The sequence below is a fragment of the Emydura macquarii genome, unplaced genomic scaffold, assembly GCF_026122565.2.
Source record: "Emydura macquarii macquarii isolate MOO-44397 ecotype Brisbane River unplaced genomic scaffold, CSIRO-AGI_Emac_v2 contig_968, whole genome shotgun sequence".
Lineage (NCBI taxonomy): Eukaryota > Metazoa > Chordata > Testudines > Chelidae > Emydura > Emydura macquarii.
This window is the reverse complement of record NW_027131105.1, coordinates 1,281,568-1,301,367: the sequence shown is the minus strand read 5'-3', so window position 1 is coordinate 1,301,367 and position 19,800 is coordinate 1,281,568.

Sequence of the window (19,800 nt, the reverse complement as noted above, 5' to 3'; positions counted from 1 at the left end):
TTGTGTGTCTAATTGGTAATGGGAAGCACAGTTATACTAGCATGCATGTAATCATGGTAATTGAGCACATATGCTTCTTTTGCACTCACCATTCTAAAAATTGGGCCTGCATTCACACATTTTTGGGTCTGATTCTCATTTCCACAGAGGCCCCTTTTCATTGTTCTGGCAATGCAAAGAGACCTTAAGGTGAGTGCAAATTACAACATTTCTGCTCCTTTTTAAAGCATGTTCTCATCTCCTGCCAAAATAATGAATTTAGAGCTCATGAAAAATGCCAGATCTTCTATTCATCTGCAGAACAGACCCAGATTCATAGATTCCAAGGTCAGAAGGAACCATTGTGATAATCTAATCTGGACTCCCAGGCAGCAAAGTTTCTCTAAAGCCATGCTGCTGATTTGTCTCATCATCCATCAGGAGAATCACCTTTGATTTGACAAGTTAGTAATACTCCCATTAAGTCCTAAGACTAGCTGGTGATACTGCTAACATGGGTGCCAATTAATGTCCTCTGTGAATTGTTGAATTTTTGCCGCCTGGCCTTTTTCCTGGTTTATAATAATAGGGGGGTCAGAATAAGGACCTTTTATAAATCCTAAAGTTTTTCTGTGTGTTTTCACCATACAAGATGACAAGTGGGTGTTACCCCACAACCTCATTGTGGCCTGATTCACCAAGGTACTTAAACTTTAAGCACATGAATAATCATGTTGACTTCAATGGGATTCCTGAATCAAGGGCCATATATTGTCTGAAATATGCCTGGATTTAAGATTTATCCTAAATGCTGCTCTGGGATCAAGCGTCTTAACTGTCTGAAGGACAGAATAATAAGCAGATCAAGATAAATCCCTACATCACCACATTTTTAAAACTGAAATAAAGCAAAGAAATTAATTTACTGCCAAAAGTTTATTGCCTTAAAAAAACATCCTCTTATGAAATGTGTCCCAATTTGTAATATTTACTTTCCGTTTATTTAATAACAGGAAAAGGTTTGCAACTCCTTTCTTGAGTTTTACGTGTCAGCAGTTTAATATTCCTATGGCTTTTTTCAACGTTTTATTTTATCAGGAAAAAAACCCTATGCCAGGGCCCTATACTAGGAAATATTTTTTATTTTAAATAAATTTATGAGCAGGCAAAGGCAAACAACTACCTCTCATAAACTAGTGGAAGTATCTTTATAATGGATTGGTGGCTGGTCCTTCCACCCACTCCTGTTTTATTGCTACTTTCTCTCTCAGGTTCTCATTACCTCTGTGTTCTCTTTTTAACTCAGATTTTGAATTTTTTTATTTCCCCCTTATCTTCTGGGCACCTCCCTCCCCTGGTGGCTCAGCTCCACTCAGCGGAGTTAGGTGTTGCTCGTGCATGGGGAGTGCCCACTGGTGGATCCATAGGACCAGGCATGGGGTGTTTTTTTGTGACTGAGCTGAATGCCACAAGAGCAGAGAACTGAAGCGTGGAGCTGGTGGATTCCTTTCTGATTCTGTGCCTCTATACACATGGGCTAGCTGTTGTGGCCAACTGTACTGAGTCCTCCAGCCAAGCAGGGAGGGAAGGCAAGTGACTTTCAAAGAGCTTTACTCTTCTTACAACAGTACTTACATTGTTGCCTGCAGTGGTGGTGTTGCCATGTTGGTCCCAGAATAAGGGGGTTGAGGGAATATCTTTTATTGGACCAGCTTCAGGTTGGAAGAAGAGCTCTGTGTAAGCTCAAAGCTCAAAAACGGCTCTAGTCTTAGTCCAATACAAGATATTACCTCACCAACTTTGTCTCAGCAGAACTTGCATCCATTTAGGCCTTGTCTCCATACAATGACAACCATGTTAGAGGACCAAATTACAGCAATATTTTGTCCTAAACCATGTTTAAAAAAAAAAAAAAAAAAAGGATGGTATTGCCACTGAAGGGCAGACCAAGTCATGATAAGTAGCCTGGTTCTCTTAATAGGGAAGGCAAGTGACTTTCAAAACAGGTGGTAACTGGGTTACTCTTCTTACAACAGTGAGACTTACATTGTTGTAACTCATAAAAGTAGGCTTTTATCTGTGAACTATGGGGCAAATCCTGCTGCCCCCCCCCCCTTTCGCCCCCACCCCTTTGTGAAGGCATGGAAGAGACCCTTGCACTGGAATCCACAGAAATTAGTGGAGGTAGGACTTGGGGCAATTTGTAAATCTATGGCCAAGTCCTTTTCTAAGAAGCACACCCATTCAGAGATGCTCCAGATTTCAGAGGATGTATTTCAGTTTAAAAATGACAGCTTTCCAAGCTGTTAACCCTTTGCAAGACTGGCATATCTCAGTGCACCTAACTGATAAACGTTCCTGAAGGCTGGGTTATTCTGAGATTGTGTTTTTGCAAGCTTATTCTCACAGGGGAAAATTTACACCAAGCTACAGTTCTCTTGGTCAGACCCTTGCTGCATAAATTTAAAACAGAGGCATTCAGTCAAATAGTGTGGGTGGCTGCATTTGAATGCTGACAGTTCAGTCATTGCGATACACTGTGTTATGAAATCTACTTTGCTGAATAATGATCTGATTAGGTGTCACGTCACAAAGGAAGAATCTGATTAACAGCCACATGACTGCTGGTTATTTGTACTGTCTTTCATATCTGTATTAAAATGAATATAAACAGAATACTTAACATGTCCCTACAAGATTATACATAGGTTTAGAAGGACAAGATTTTTAATGGTAAATGTTGATTTCTCTAAACACACAAACTGACAATAATAGTCAAAATTTACAGATAGGCAAGTAAGAACAATGCTACTTAAGAACTTAAGAGTTTGATTAAGGATTTTTACTTTGTATGTTTTATATGTGATGTTGACAGTTTGTGTTTTAGCAGTTATCAAGTTTTAACTTTTGAATCTCAATATCTACTGTAATTAAATAATTATTGTCTGACCCTCCCAATTGTCTGATCCCCTATAATTTCCCTCAACTATGAACATTTAAAATCAGTAAAAAACTAGAAAAGTTTAACAAACATGAATATTATCCATTGAAATTATTTTAAAAATTCTGCCAAATCTAATTATACAGGTTTATAGTGCATAGATGTGTATTGCTCCCCACCCTTTTACTGACAATAGCAAGCAAAAAAAAAAAGGGGGGGGGGGAGGGGGAGGCAGGGCAAACAAACCACACAGCCCTAACTGTATAATTTACTGATATAAAATGTATTAGATCATTTTTTCAATATCCAAGTTTGTATAAGCAATTTCCATTCTGCTTTATTCTGAAACATTCAAGCAAAACTGTTATCTTAACTTGTATTAACAGCTTGGATTGCTTATTAAATGAAGATCACCGAGAACTTGTCACAGATGGTAAAATTACATCTGTAGATAAATGTACTTTATTCATAGATACACACGCACGCACACCCAAGTCCCACAAGGAGGCACCAATCTTGCTATACTCCAGTCCAATCAAAAAACAGCTAGTAAGATTGTTTTCCTGACACATTGTTATGGCCATATCACCCTGTTTCTCCTTGTCTGTCAATCAAATACAAATTTCTTGTCCTTATGTTTAAGGTCCTTCACAACTTAGCCCTCCCTCTATTTCTAAAATCTGCATCTTATTGCATTGCCTTCCATTCCATCAACAGTGTCGGCCTCAGTCATCTACTTACCCATGTCTTCCACAAGCATCTTTGTTCTCTTTTCCATGCCACCTTTTACACACGGAATGCCCTCCTTAAATGAATCAATAGGGCTACTACCCTGTGTTTCTTCAAGTCCTTCCTCAAAACTCACTTCTAGCAGAATATTTATGTTAAATTGACAATTGATAATGGCTAGGTGGATGATCAGCAAATATTACTGATATAACTATTTCTGGTTAATTTATTTTTTTTTAAAGTTCTGACTTGAACTAATTATTATATAGCTAACTATGCATTCCCCACACTATTATAAAACAAGTAGAGTGGGTGAATGAGGGTAACATCCATTAGTTGCGTCAGGCTAGGTCTACACTACAGACTTCGGCTAGCATAACTATGTGGGAAGATCCCTGACTGACATAGCCAAATTGAGAGAACCCCTAGACAGTTATATCAGTAAAATTGTGCTTTTAACGGTATAGCTTGTTTCATTTTACTATACTGGTACAAAGCACAACTTTGTCAATATAACTACATCCACACTAGGAGTGCTTTGCCAGTAACAGTATATCTGTAAAGCATGCCTAGTGCAGACATGGTTTACATTTAAATTATATACTCATCAGTGCAGGGACTGTTTTCAAATGTGAAATGGAGTCTCAATCCTACTTTAGTCTTTGGGCATTAAGTACTGCAAATACATAACATGATAGTAACGTATGTACCAATTATTTAAAGGTAAATGTACAGTGTAGAAATTGTAGGAGATCCCAAACTAACAAAATACAATTGTATATTTATATTACAAATCCATGCAATTTATAACAAAAGAGTTGAAATGATTTTTCCCCATGCTAAGGACCTCACAAATACCTAATGACTGCAGGATATGAATTGTCTGAAACAGAACACTGAACTCAAGTAAGAAGCCTTTGAGTTCACCTTTAAATTCAGAATGAAAAATCTATTTACACTTAATGCACCTTACTGTACTGCAAAAACAAGTTTACTTCACATGCCATTTTTTTATAATCTGTTCTGACGCAAGTGCTAAATAAGTATATTTACAAAATATTTCTATCACCACAAATTTATCTTCCCAAAAGGAATAAAATGGTTACACATTAAAGCCATTTATATATGCATGATACGCAACAGTAAACATTAATATATGCAATTGTAAAGCTATTTCTGTTTTATATGCTGGAAAACAAATTACTGAGGCTTAAGGAAAAGGCTGCTGCATAGAAGGTGGGACAGCTAAATACACTGAGGATTTAAGAGAGCTCTTGTTTACTGATTAAGTGCTTCAGATAAAACTAAAAAAACAAAATTAATTCTTAACTTGAAGCCCAAATGTCAGCATATGATTTTAATTACAGTGGTTAGACTCAGGTTTAGTTGCAGTTAGTAGAGGAACAATGTTGTTTAGAACAAGGGACTGAAAGTCAGGACTTCTGCAAGTTAATCCTGATTGCCACTTACTTGCTCAGAACCCTTGGATGGTGTGCGGGGAAATCACTTGATTTCTTTGTGCCTCAATTTATTCATCTGTAAAATGAGTCTAATAATAGCTATCTGTCACAGTCAAAGCGCTAGCTGCACTTATATTGCCTTCCTGGTCTCTTTGAATGGCCCACTCAGCTGACGGGCTTTGTGCCTTTAGCTCTCTCAGAGTGGAATTCCGCAGCTCTCCCACCCTTAGACAGTACCCTACGTGTCAACTGTGCTTACCCAGCAGGAACAACTGGGCTTGGCACCTGCAGTTCTTAGTCTGTGGGAGCCTGTGACCAGTGGTGTATATAGTGAGAAGATACCTTTCTTAAAACCAAAGTATTGTTTATTCTTACAGTAGGAACAAAGCATAAGAGGAAAAAGATTTTAAAACAACAAATAGTCTACATGCATGTCTCTCTTACCTAAGACCTACCATCCACTGATAACCTAGGCAGGACTATCTTCTTCAAACACTCCAACAGGTGTCTGTGTCTATCAGGTTTTCCCTGACTACGTCTCCAACAATTCTTCTGCTCTCTTCATAGTGTTCCTTTTTTAACTTCAATTGTTCATTTGATCTCCTTGTGTTCCCATGTCTTTTCCTGTCTAACACTGACTTGTAGCAACCCCATGGTTTTTACTGAGGGTGGTATATCTTGAGCCATTGTTTTTCTTCTTGCTTGTTTTTCCTGACAAACCCTCTAATACTAAGTCCACATATTCATGCAGTGAACATTCCTAATAACCAGGACAGGAACCAGGAATCCATTTTAAGGCACTTGGAAGAGAGGAAGGTGATCAGGAACAGTCAACATGGATTCACCAAGGGAAAGTCATGCCTGACCAACCTGATTGCTTTCTATGAAGAGGTGACTGGCTCTGTGGATGTGGGGAAAGCGGTGGACGTGATATACCTTGACTTTAGCAAAGTTTTTGATACGGTCTCTCACAGTATTCTTATCAGCAAGTTAAAGAAGTATGGGTTGGATGAATGGACTATAAAATGGATAGAGAACTGGCTAGAGCATAGGGCTCAACGAGTAGTGATCAATGGCTCCATGTCTAGCTGGCAGCCGGTCAGAAGTGGAGTGCCCCAGGGGTCGGTGCTGGGGCCAGTTTTGTTCAACATCTTCATTAATGATGTTGAGAACCGCTGATCTAGAGGATGGGGTAGATTGCACCCTCAGCAAGTTTGCAGATGACACTAAGCTAGGGGGAGTGGTAGATACCCTGGAAGGTAGGGATAGGATACAGAAGGACCTAAACAAACTGGAGGATTGGGCCAAAAGAAATCTGATGGGGTTCAACAAGGACAAGTGCAGAGTCCTGCACTTTGGACGGAAGAATCCCATGCACAGCTACAGACTGGGGACCGATGAGCTAGGCAGCAGTTCTGCAGAAAAGGACCTGGGGGTTACAGTGGAGAAGAAGCTGGATATGAGTCAGCAGTGTGCCCTGGTTGCCAAGAAGGCTAATAGCATATTGGGCTGCATTAGTAGGAGCATTGCCAGCAGATCGCGGGAAGTGATTATTCCCCTTTATTCGGCATTGGTGAGGCTGCATTTGGAGTATTGTTTCCAGTTTTGGGCCCCCCACTACAAAAAGGATGTGGACAAGTTGGAGAGAGTCCAGCAGAAGGCAACAAAAATGATTAGGGGGCTGGAGCACAAGACTTATGAGGAGAGGCTGAGGGAACTAGACTTGTTTAGTCTGCAGAAGAGAAGAATGAGGGAGATTTGATAGCAGCCTTTAACTACCAGAAAGGGGGTTCCAGGGAGGATGGATCTAGGCTGTTCTCAGTGGTGGCAGATGACATAACAAGGAGCAACAGTCTCAAATTGCAGTGGGGGAGATCTAGGTTGGACATTAGGAAAAAGTTTTTCGCTAGGAGGGTGGTGAAGCACTGCAATGGGTTACCTAAAGAGGTGGTGGAATCTCCATCTTTAGAGGTTTTTAAGCTGCAGCTTGACAAAACCCTCGCTGGGATTATTTAGCTGAGGTTAGTCATGCTTTGAGCAGGGGGTTAGACCAAGATCCACAAACCTGAGAATCCTGGACGCCCCATCATCTCAGGCAGTGGCACTCTCACTGCAGGACTATCAGGCCCTCAGGCCCTATGCCACCAACACTCCTAGCTATCTTTGTGATACCACTGACTTTCTGAGAAAACTACAATCCATCAGTGATCTCCCAGAAAACACCATCCTAGCCACTATGGATGTAGAAGCTCTCTACACCAACATTTCACACAAAGATGGACTACAAGCCATCAGGAACATTTTCCCTGATGATGATGATATGGAACACCTGATAGCTGAACTTTGTGACTTTATCCTGACCACAACTACTTCAGATGTGGAGGCAATCTGTACCTTCAAGTCAGTGGCACAGCTGTGGGCACCTGCATGCCAACATTTTTATGGCTGGCCTAGAACACCACTTCCTCAAAACTCGTCCCCAAGCACCTCTCCTTTACCTACGCTACATTTATGACATTTTCATCATCTGGACCCACAGGAAAGAGTCCCTTGAAGAATTCCACTGGGATTTCAATAATTTCCACCCCACCATCAACTTCAGCCTAGACCAGTCCACACAAGAAATCCATTTCCTGGACACTACAATACAAATAAATGATGGTCACATTAATACCGCCCTATACTGAAAACCAACTGACCGCAATACATATCTTCATGCCTCCAGCTTCCACCCTGGACACATTACACGATCCATTGTCTACCGCCAAGCCCTAAGATACAACCGGATTTGCTCCAATCCCTCAGACAGAGACAAACACCTACAGGATCTCCATAAAACATTCATAAAACTACAATACCCACCTGGAGAGGTGAAGAAACAAATTGACAGAGCCAGACGAGTACCCAGAAGTCACCTACTACAGGACAGACCCAACAAAGAAAACAACAGAACACCACTGGCCATCACCTACAGCCCCCAGCTAAAATCTCTCCAACACTTCTACAACCTATCCTAGCAGATGATGCCTCACTCGCTCAAACCGTGGGAGGTAGACCTATCCTTGCTTACAGACAGCCCCCTAACCTGAAGCAAATACTCACCAGCAACCGTACACCATACAACAAGAACACTAACCCAGGAACCTATCCCTGCAACAAACCCCGTTGCCAGCTCTGTCCGCACATCGACTCTAGTGATACCATCACAGGTTCTAACAACATCAGCCACACCATAAGGAGCTCATTCACCTGCACATCTACTAATGTAATATATGCCATCATGTGCCAGCAATGCCCCTCTGCCATGTACATTGGCCAAACCTGACTGTCACTACACAAAAGAATAAATGGACGCAAATCAGACATAAAAAATGGTAACATCCATAAACCAGTCAGAGAGCACTTCAATCTCCCAGGACACTCTGTAGCTGACTTGAAAGTTGCCATACTTCTACAGAAAAACTTCAAAAACAGACTTCAGTGAGAAACTGCAGAGCTGGAACTCATATGCAAACCTGACACAATCAAACTGGGTCCCAATCAGGAGTTGGAATAGTTATCTCATTACAAGAAGTAATTGTCACTGTTCACACATTCTCACCTTCTAATCAGTGGCTGTGAATAGGCCTCATCTACTCTAATTGAATGGATTTTGCCAACACCTACCCTCCCCATTGTTGTTCCTTACCCTTGGATGTGTATAAGTGTGTGTGTGTGTGTGTGTGTGTGTGTGTGTGTGTGTGTGTGTCTATATATATATATATATATATATACACACACACCCTGTTTGATTTCTGTTTCTTGCATCTGATGAAGTGGGTTGCAGCCCATGAAAGCTTATTCCTGCAGAAATTAAATTTGTTAGTCTTTAAAGTACTACAGGCCTCTCGTTGTTTTTGCTGTATACAGACTAACATGGCTACCCCTCTGAATATTCCACTCTGGTTCTCAATACAATCAGTGTCCATTAAAATGCCATCTATGCTGCCAAAAACAACCTCATAACCACATGCTCACTATTTTCATGATAGTAAACTGTAAAGCTTAGTGAAATGCATTTGTAAAGAGCCCTAGAAAAAATCCATTAAATTGAAAAGGCCAGACCCTCTGCTAGCATATGTTGCTGTAGCTCTATTGATGGCTGATATAAACCAGCTAAGAGTCTGGCCAAGTCCCTGTGATCATTAGTTCAAATCCAATTCTCTGGTAATAATAATGATAATAATAATATCCCCACTGATTGTAATGGTGTTACAATGGGGTAACAGAGGAAGAATTAGCTCAATATATTTAAACAATGGGCACCTATTGTAATTGCAAACATTATAAAAATATGCAGACAGTTAAAGAATTGAATTCTTTATTTCCTAGAAAGTCCCATGCAGGCAGAAGGAAGAGATGTCTTTGCAATATTAAATCATGGCCTTCAGAAGTTGGGATGTCTGCTGAATACAGGAAATCTACAACATGCACTCCCCAGGTTTTTGCAAAAAGATGAATAATAGAAGTAGAATGCACAGTGGCATTCAGATGCCATTAAAAATTGATTAAATGCCATTACCAAGAGCAAGTTCTCTTTTCAATTAATGCTATAAGTATTAATTAAGGGTCGGGAATGTGGCTACCCCTTACAAAGATGAGAGCATAGAAAAGTCACCTAATGAGCCATTCCAAATAGTTGAAAACGTAGTTGTTTAATATGTCATTCAGTCTGCTATGAGTTTCAGACTATTTATTTCTTTGCTAAATAATTTCAGACTGATATAGTTTTATCCATGAAATGTGCACGTGTTAAACATGAACTCTCAAAGAACATGAAGTCTAATGTTGCTGATGGTATGTGATACCCAAGAAAGGGTTAATATGGGAAACCACTTTCAGTAGCTGCTAGAAACAGGGTTATGCCATCTACATATGATCAGCTAATAAAAGTGCACTCTGAAAACTGTAGTACTGTTCTGAGACTGAAATATTAAAATGAATTCATGAAACTATGATTCAGCTATTTAGCGATCATCAGGTCATTTGAAATGGCCAGATATAAGTCAGGTGGGCCTAAAAGAAAATATTGTCCAAAAGAAGGGAGCATTCCTCTTTGTTAATGTTTGCGTTGGTAGCATGACCTTAAACTACCTGGTACCAATTGGCAGATCTTAGAGTTTGAGAAATGAGCTGTTACCACACACATTAATGGCATGGCTATCACATAACTGATGTCAGTAATGTGTATTAATGGGAAGTCCTGGGATTACAAACTATTAACACAATCCATTGCAAGATTTCAGACAGATTGCATCAATTCTTGCAGTGGGCACATGATTCCCTTGAGCCAACATTGTATATTTAAAAAAATGATTTGTGGTTGGATTTGGATGCTTGGAATAAGTAAAATAGCAATTGGCTGTTATGCAAGGTCAATACACTTTCCCCCATGGACTTTCTCAAGGATGCCACATGTTTGACACCTTTCCAGTTTATTATTTATAGGCATCATAATCTAACAGACTAGGCATAAAAACATGCGAATTCTGTTCCATTCTCTCCCACTCACTCAATTTATGATTGTGGCCAAATCACTGCAACTCTGTGCCTCAGTCTCCCCATTTTACAGATGTGGAAAATGTTAGTTATCCACCTTTGTAAAGTGCTTTGGGAGCTATAGAGGAAAAGCACTGTAATTGAAGGATTATTATTTCATAATAGGAATTTTGAAAACAATTGTGGATTCACAGGAAAAATATGGATTCATAAGAACAGCATCTGTTGAAATGCAAATTTACTTTTTCAGACCATTAAATATATATTATGCACATTTTTATACCTTCATAAACATCATATTACTTCATATGGGATATTCTGGTCTCTCAGGTAAACAGGCTTTTGAAAATATTTCAAAATTATGTGTTCACTTGAGAAAGAATTGGTGTGGTCATTTTGGTCCTTTTAGAAATGTACATGAAAGATTTTTTTGTTTGTTTCTTTCTTAACACAGTCACAAGGAAATAAAACAATCCCCAGCCCCAGACTTTTCAATATGCTGGTTACAATAAACTGAAAAGAGCCAGGAAATATTGAATTAGGGAAAACTGTTTGTAAGAACAGATTTTAACTGTTCACCCACCTCCAAAAACCCAGTACAGCAGGAGTAAATGAGGTCCAGTAGGTGGGCCTTACAAATGCTCACTCTGTGACAGATGGTGAGACAGGAGCTGTGTATTTTTAAAAAAAAGATTACAAACACATCTGCTAGTGCACATCAGCACAAGAGGGTCTTATTGACCTTTACTTGTTTACATATCTGGCTAATCATCACAGCAACTGAAATATGTAAGGTGTTCATTCAAAACTAATTCTATGCTTGTACCTTCCATTTGCCAATATTTCTGATCTTAAAAGCTGAACTGATATTGAGCCAGATGAGACCAAGCGAAAAATTGAAAGAAGTACATCTTCTGTTAATCAAAATCTTCGTACATAAAATTTGTCAATGATAGTTAGTCATATTTAAATATAAATATCCACTAATATGCAAAAGGAACATAGGAATTGCCAAAGTGGTTTGGATCTGGGTCCATCTAATCCGGTATCCTGTCTTCAATAGTGATCAGTGACAGCTGCTTCAGAGAAAGGTATAAGAATTACAGACCATGTTATTACAAAACTAATTATTCTTCCCTCCCAACACATGCACTGAAATGATAAATTATGTTGAGGAGGGAACCATGATTTTATTGAGTTTTGAGCTCATTCTAAAGGAGCTAATTCTTATCCTAGCATACTGCTTGAGAAGCCAGGCTTTGCATTTGAGATATATACTAGACCCATGGGAATAAAATCTTCACCCTGCCAGCTGTTGACATGATCTTTAGCCACTGTTGCTTTAGCCTCCATTCAGGCTGTGTCTAGCATGCAAAGTAGGATAGCCACTGGATTGCAGTCATAGATCCATCAGCTCCAGCCCTGCTCTTCTGCTACCCACCCTTCAATGAATGCAGCCTTTAAACGGATATGCAGAGTAACTCCTTAAGCATATATAATGGAAACTGATAAAATATAGCACAGACCTAGACTAATACACACAAACCTAGTGCAACATTATTCCTGTTACATACACTACTTATGCCATATTTTCAAGATTAGTTTCAGGTTCAGGAGAAATCCCGAGTTAATCACTGTAATTTAGACTCCTGCCAAAATCTCACTATTGTTTATTCTGCATATCAGCAATTCAAGGAAAGCTCAACTGTTTAGTCTTTGTCACCTCGTATCAATGTTAAATAATTTAAATGTACACACCCTGCTAGCTAAGATGTTCAAATAGCTAATTATTTTACAACAGGACACCTAACATTCAAGATGCTGAATGTGATTTGCAGGGAGTTCTTGACTGGTGTAATTTAATTTTATATTTGTACAAGGCTTAACATTTTCAGCATTGGGTGTCTCATGAAAGAAAGGAGGTAACAGATTGTAGACATATTTCATAAGAAAAACAGCAGACTACTGTATCTTATCACTCTATAGCCAAAACAAAAAGGAGATGACCAAGTACTAGCTCTCTTTAAAGATACATCACTGCTATCTGCCTAATGCCATTGAACAAAAGGTTACAATGTTATTTATGCATTATTGTGATAGACGGTATTTTGGCGATGCAATCATCAGTCCATATTCTGCCTCCAGTTACACCCATGCAATTCCACAGTAGGATTAGTAACCCACTAAACTGCAATCAGCTCTGGGCACAGGGGTCTTTCTGCAACAGTCAGTCCATACTGCCAACACCACACAACAAGCTTTCGAGGGGGAAGGAAAGCATAGCTTCAGTAATTGAAATAGAACATTTAAGTAAGCAGAATTTAATTACACACTTTGAAATTGGCCAAGGTACTAGCTTAATAGCCCTATGCTTCTGCAAATTTCCAGGAGTTCTTTCAGTGAAAAATAGTGGCCAGAGTCTTTATCTTACACCTAAGCCAAGAGTTAGCAGCACAGATCCCCCTAATGCTCATCCATTACTCATAGAAAAGGGAGGTGGAAGAGATTTGTTAGAACATCTAGTCCCTGCAGGATTGTTCCCTACAATAAGTTTTATAGTGTTTTGCTTCATCTCACTTTAAAAGTCCCAAGAAATGGAACTTTCCTTGCGACCCCATTTCTCAGCCATGGTCCTTGGTCACTTAGTTTTCATTAATATTTAGCCTACTTTCCTTTTCTTAATTTCAGTCCATTTTCCAGGCTATGCCTCCAGAATGTACCACCACCACTGTATAAATAGTGTCCTTCATTCTGTTGAGTCATCAGGAAGTAACATCTTAGTCTGATCCATTTGGCAATTGTATTTCATGCCCCATCACCTGGAAGGCAATAAGTGGAACATATAGGGCAAATGTATCCCAAACAGATATCCCCATGTTTGGAGTTACCCCACTCATCTGCTAACTATGGAGCATAGTCTGACTTGTCTGGCACTGAGGCAAGGTTAAACTTCTGTTGACTTTTTCAACTTCAGCCCTACTGCAGGGTCATGTTGCTTCAACATTGAGTTTCAAAACATAGCAAAACCCACTTGGCCCTTGCATGATATTTTATTTTATCAGAGTCTAAGAGAGCAGCAGCATTCTTAGCAGCAAGATGGTCTGAAACATCTGTCTCCAGCTTTCTACTGACCCCAAGGAAACAAGCTGTAATCTGCATATTTTAATTGCCATGGGGGTTTGTGGGCTGAGGGTGGGTGGCAGGAAATGTGGGAAGGCTTCATATTTCTGCAGCTATAATTAATCCTACATGATTCTGTAGTGAATGTGTAAATTAAATGGCAGCCTAATTATTGTAGGAATAATGTAATTGTAATACAAAGCTGTTAGGTATTTGCGGGCTTCTTTTCCTGTCATTAACAACCTACACATCTTGGAAATCAGGGGTTAAAGTAAAACAACAGCACTGGCACAAACTTTTTCTGCATCTCCTTGGCCTGTGGGAGTACTGCATCCCCAGAGTATCCCCTCCTGGGCTGGTGAGATCAAGATTCACACAGAAGAGGACGCTGAAGATGAAGCTTCTTGAACCTGGCTGTGGAGATTCTGAGGTGAATCTGGGGCTTCCATCCAACCTGGCAGTAGATAGAGCTGCAGCACCTGGGAGAAGCATTCGAAGCAGGAGTAGCCAGTCCACCTCCTTTTCTCTACAGATTGATCTGTCCCTCAATACAGCTTCCCCTCTTCTCCCAAGGGAGACAGGAAAAAAGAGACACTTTCCCTACTCCACCATTTCCTTCTCCCTCTCTCGGCAGAGAGAGCTATAAATGCATAATGCATATTTTAATGCAAAATGTGTTTTGAAACATCTTAGGCTACTCAAATGGCATAGATTGTTTCAAAGATTTCCATGGATGAACCCCTCTTCCCCTCGCATCTCCCATTTTTATTTGTTTTGGCATCAGTACAGATTCTCCATCCTAGTTGGCACTGACAGAAATGTTCTCTTACAAGCTCCTCCCCTCTCCACACACTTGTTTGACTACACATGGGGTTGTGTGGCAACAAACTTCTCCTGGGTATGTCTCTTCTTTTGGCCCCATCCTCTTTCTCTTGCTGCATACTGATTCCATAAGGTGATGTCACACTGCAACACCAAATGGCCTCAAAAGTCATCATGATATTAGCAATGTAATATAGGCTTGCCACATAAGTAAAAGACTGTATTTATTTCTGGGTCCCAGCTCTATGATATGGGTCATATTACAAAAGAATATAGCACTATCTGTGGTTGTGGTCAGTGACTCCTGTGTATGTGTACCAATGTGGAAGTGACAGCCTCCCTATGAAAGTCTGATTTATTTTAACCTCTTGGTGAAATATAAAGGGGAGAGAGATGCTATTTTGTTCTTACTTATTTTGAATGAAATTCATATTCTGCCATCTGTACACATTGCCACATATTTTGGGTTGGCTTCAAGTTACTTTATTTGGCAGCAAAGACAATTGTGTACAAACAGCCCATTGCTCAAACAAGTGAATTATTTCATTTCTCCTCTTGTGAAAGTTTAAAATTGTCCAGAAAAATGATTTGCATAAAATAAAGTTACCATTTAGTCAGCTCCAGCTCATGTGCTAATCACTACATCCACCATATCTTCTAGTATACAGAATGCAAATGGACCTGATTCAGTCCCTAATATAAATGAGCACAATTTCTATCAAAATCTGATGGATTCACTGAAGTCAGTTGGAGTCATGCCCATTTATACCAAGTCTGAATATGACCCAAGAAATAAAATGGTATTAAATTACAATAATCCAAGAATAGTTTTAATCTTAACAATGGAAAATAGTCACATTTAATGCTATGGAACACTGCTTCATGAATAAGGCATTTATTCCTACTTTTGTAGTATATGAATGTGATGTGGCCCTGAAAAATACATTGCATTCCCCGTGGGCCCATGTAAACATCAATATATATTGACAAAGATTATTAAGTAGCCCAAAGGCACTGAAGTGCAGCAAGAGGTTTCTTATGCTGTTCAGTGGCCTACATGGAATGAATTGGTCTCAGTCCTGCTCCTAATCGAAAGGATCCCGATCACAAGTGGTATTAGTAGCACCCATGTTGATAAGCTCAGTAGAAAGACCAAGAATTGAGTAGGTACATATCCTAAATTATCATACCCCCCTAGAGATGGGCTTCCCATGTTAGGGTTAGGGGACATTGGTGACTTTGTGGGTGGAAACTTGCAGTCTTGCTGTCCAGGCTGCATAAATCCCATAGATAAGGCCCTACCAAATTCATGGTCCATTTTGGTAAATTTCATAGTTTCAGATATTTAAAGCTGAAATGTCACAATGTTGTAACTGTGGGGGTCCCAATCCAAAAGGGGGGGGGGCACAAGGCTATTGTAGAGAGGTTGCAGTATTGCCACCCTTACTTTTACGCTGCTGCTGGTGGCAGTGCTGCCTTCAGAGCTGGGCGCCCAGCCAGCAGCTGCCGCTCTCTAGCCACCCAGCTCTGAAGGCAGCACAGAAGTAAGAGTGGCAATAATGCAACCCTCTACAAAAGCCAGATTTCATGGGGAAGCCAGATTTCACAGTCCATGACGTTTTTCATGGCTGTGAATTTGGTAGGGCCGTACTTATAGATAAACAGTCTGTCTCCAGACATGATAATCTGTCTCTTTTCACGAACATGAAATTCTTTGTATGTATTAAGAAGGAAAATATAAATAAAACAAAAACCCTAATATTCCATAAATCCAGCCATTCTTTTCACAAATTACCGGAAGAGAAATGTGCCACAAGAAACACATGACACACACTGTTGAACACACCTGTTAAAACTTGTATGGGTGCCATTTAAAATAAATTGTAACAAAAAGGGGAGGTTACTTAATATCCATTGAGACAGTAATGAAGCCCATTTGTCAGAGACCCCAAGCAATACAGTCACTTCATAGAAAATGTTCACTTTCTTTATAGGGCGCAGGGGGTAAGGAATACAGTTCCTGCATATTTTAATGGGAATTACACAAGTTTCCCAGACACCCAAATTGAAAATATATTTTCCAGTTCCCTACCTGCAGTGAGAGACTGGGCTGAGCTTACTGATGGGTGGCTGAATCAAAAGGCCAGCAGCTGAGCATTCCTGCAAGTGCAATGCTGAGGAGTTAGTAAGGTCACTGAAATTTCTTTGGTGTGACTGGGAAAGAGGTATGGGAAAGGCTGCTGGCTCCAATGTGTTGGGAATTACATGAGAGGCATCACATGTGTGGTGACATTGCTGAATAAGTAAAAGCAGCAAAAAGTTACCTGAAATGAACTACAGTGCTCATTTCCAGGAATAAAATGATGTCTACAGTTACTTTCGGACACTGGCACCCAGTTGTCGTTGAGTGAGATTTAGGGACAGTCTGCCTCAGTTTCCCCTTTGTTTGGCCAGTCGCCATTTAGTCCCAGACTGGTAGTTCCTTGCTGTTACTCCAGCTGGATTGCTAATAGTCTTTTCCCATCTCAGGGCAGTAAAGCAGGGGGTCAGAAATTCTAACCAAGGACCTCTTGCAGTTCACAGCCTTTTATTCTTCAGGCTTTAATAAGCCTTCAGTTGGGGCTGGTAAGGGAACCCCAGACTCACTCACTCCTCTGGGCTCCTATCCAATGACCCTGGGTGAAGCAGTTGGAACCAGTTTATTCCAATCCCTTGATTGCTTCCTACCATGCCTCTCTCGTAGGCTGTTTACCAGGCTCATGTTCTGTGAGCCTCTTCTTTTAGAAAGCCAGGTACCTGGACAGCTTCCCACTAGTCCATTGCTGAAGGCCCCTGCCCTCAGTGGGATCTCAGCCTCTCTGGAAGCCATCATTTCCTTTTTTTATCTCCCCAGCTATTGCAGGACTACCAATCAACCTAACTAAGGAGGCAGCTCATCTCCCTGTTAATCCATTATCAGATGGGACAGCCTGGGGTCATGACAGGTGGCAAGAACCTTTGACGAATGGAACTCAGCATTTCATAGCTGGAAAGCATTTCATGATCTGATGCAGCCACAAAACATTATGATATAGAGGGCTGGATCAACACAGTGAGCATGCAGACTGCAACATTTTGTGCCGATCTCTCCACTCGTATTATATATTTTAAAATCCTTTAGTCCCATCATATCAACAGCTCAGAAATGAAAGGATGGCACTGCCACCCTGTCTTCTCACAGATTTGGCTCTCCTAAATTAGCTGTGCAGCTCCTGTAAAGTCTCAGGGGTGGCTGGCACATCGACCCGCCACAGTTCACACAAGTGGCTTGCTATCCCTACTCTGGTATCAGGACAGCTGTTGCCTTGATTGTCTTCAGAGAGCAAACAAGCAGGACCATTGCCCCCACTAGCATCCTGGATGATTAATGTGTGGGAAAGGAGATGTGAAAAATACTCCCACCCACACACTCCCTCCACACAGTGCAACAGGGGACAGCAACCACTCCCACCTCCACCTTCCTGACTGATTTAGAGACAGAACACATAATGCAGCCACTCCCCTGTAAAAAATAAGTCCAAATAGATACTACTATCGCCTAAGTACTTTCAAGGTACATCTACACTGCAGTTAAATACTCATGGCTGGCTTGTGTCAGCTGACTCAGGCTCATAGCCCCACAGCCTGAAACCTGTAAAACTATAGTAGATGTCCAGGTTTGGGGTGGAGCTCATCTGGCAGGGTCCAAGTGCCTGGGCTCCACCTCGAGCCTGGATGTCTACACTGCAGCAGTTCCACCAATGGGGTAGGAGGAGGGCAATTGTCCAGGGCCCAGCAATTTAAAAGGACCCAGGCAGATGGGAGGATAGATACGTATCCTTCTCTCCTCCACAACCCCCCTTCCCTTGAAGCCCGAGCCACTCATGATCTCTGCCCCTCCCCTGAGCCCAGCTTAGTTATTATGCACCACCAGGGTAGGCTGAAGAGGTGATATATGCTACTCAGCTTCCTGGGTTCATCAGTAATCTTCCGGGGAGTCCCAGGGACCAAGGAAGCTGAGTAGCAGATACCATTCTTCAGCCATCCGGGAACCTGCATGGCACATAATAAATAAGTTAAAAAGTTCCAGTGGAAGACCACTCACACTTCATCAACCCCTTTCAAGGGGGGCCATTGACTGTTCTGCCCTTGGGCTCAGAATTGCTGTTGGTGGGCTTGCACTGCAGTTTTAGAGCCCCGCTGTCCAAGTCCCGTAAGCCTGAGTCAGCTGACCCGGGCAAGCCTTGAGTGTTTAATTGTAGTGTTGACATACCCCAGGAGACACAGAACAAATGTCAAGTGACTTGTGACCAATCAGAGAACATGGCTCAAAACAAAAACAAAAAAACCCCAGAACACCCCCTCCCCCCGAAAAAAAGAGGAATGTGAAAGTTTGTTACAAGATGTTCCATTCTCCTAAGAGTAAAATAGTTCCAATGGGAAATAAAAAGGCAACATTACATTTCAGTAAAATTGCTTGTTTCACCACCATTTTCCTGGCATTAAAAACAGCCACATTTTGATGAAAAAAATTTCATTGTGAATTTTGCTTTGCTCTAGTATCAGGCAGGCTGGGGAACAGGTCTGTGACTAGTTCTGTCTTTATTATGTCTCAGACCAGACAGAGCAAATGGGGTGCCAGTAAGATCCATGTGTCAGACCTTGAATTGCTGCATAGAGCTAAAAAGCCAGGGGTCAAGATTCATTGCATTAGTCATGCTGTAGATGATAATCTGATTTCAAGATCATGGGGAGACATTTAGGATGACCATATGTCCCGATTTTATAGAGGCAGTCCCAATATTTGGGGCTTTATCCTATATAGGCCTATTACCCCCCTCATACCATCCCAATTTTTCACACTTGCTGTTTGTTCACTGTAGAGACAGTGCAAATGTGTGTAGCTTGGAACAAATACTTGGGGAGTGTCCAGACTTGCCTTTATAGAGGGATTAACTACTTCAAGTTAATTGCTACACAGTTAACTGGAAGGAAAATACCCATATGTAGACATAACCTCTGAGCAGAACCTTGCTCTACAAGTAGTCTCATTGTTTTCAATAGAACTACTCCTGGAGAAAGATACTACTCAAAGTGCGTGCAGGTAGCAGAATCTTGGCCATCGTGAAATGTAAGCCCTCATCCACTATTTGGAAACTACCATCATTTTTGTATATATTATTGCTGTGTAAT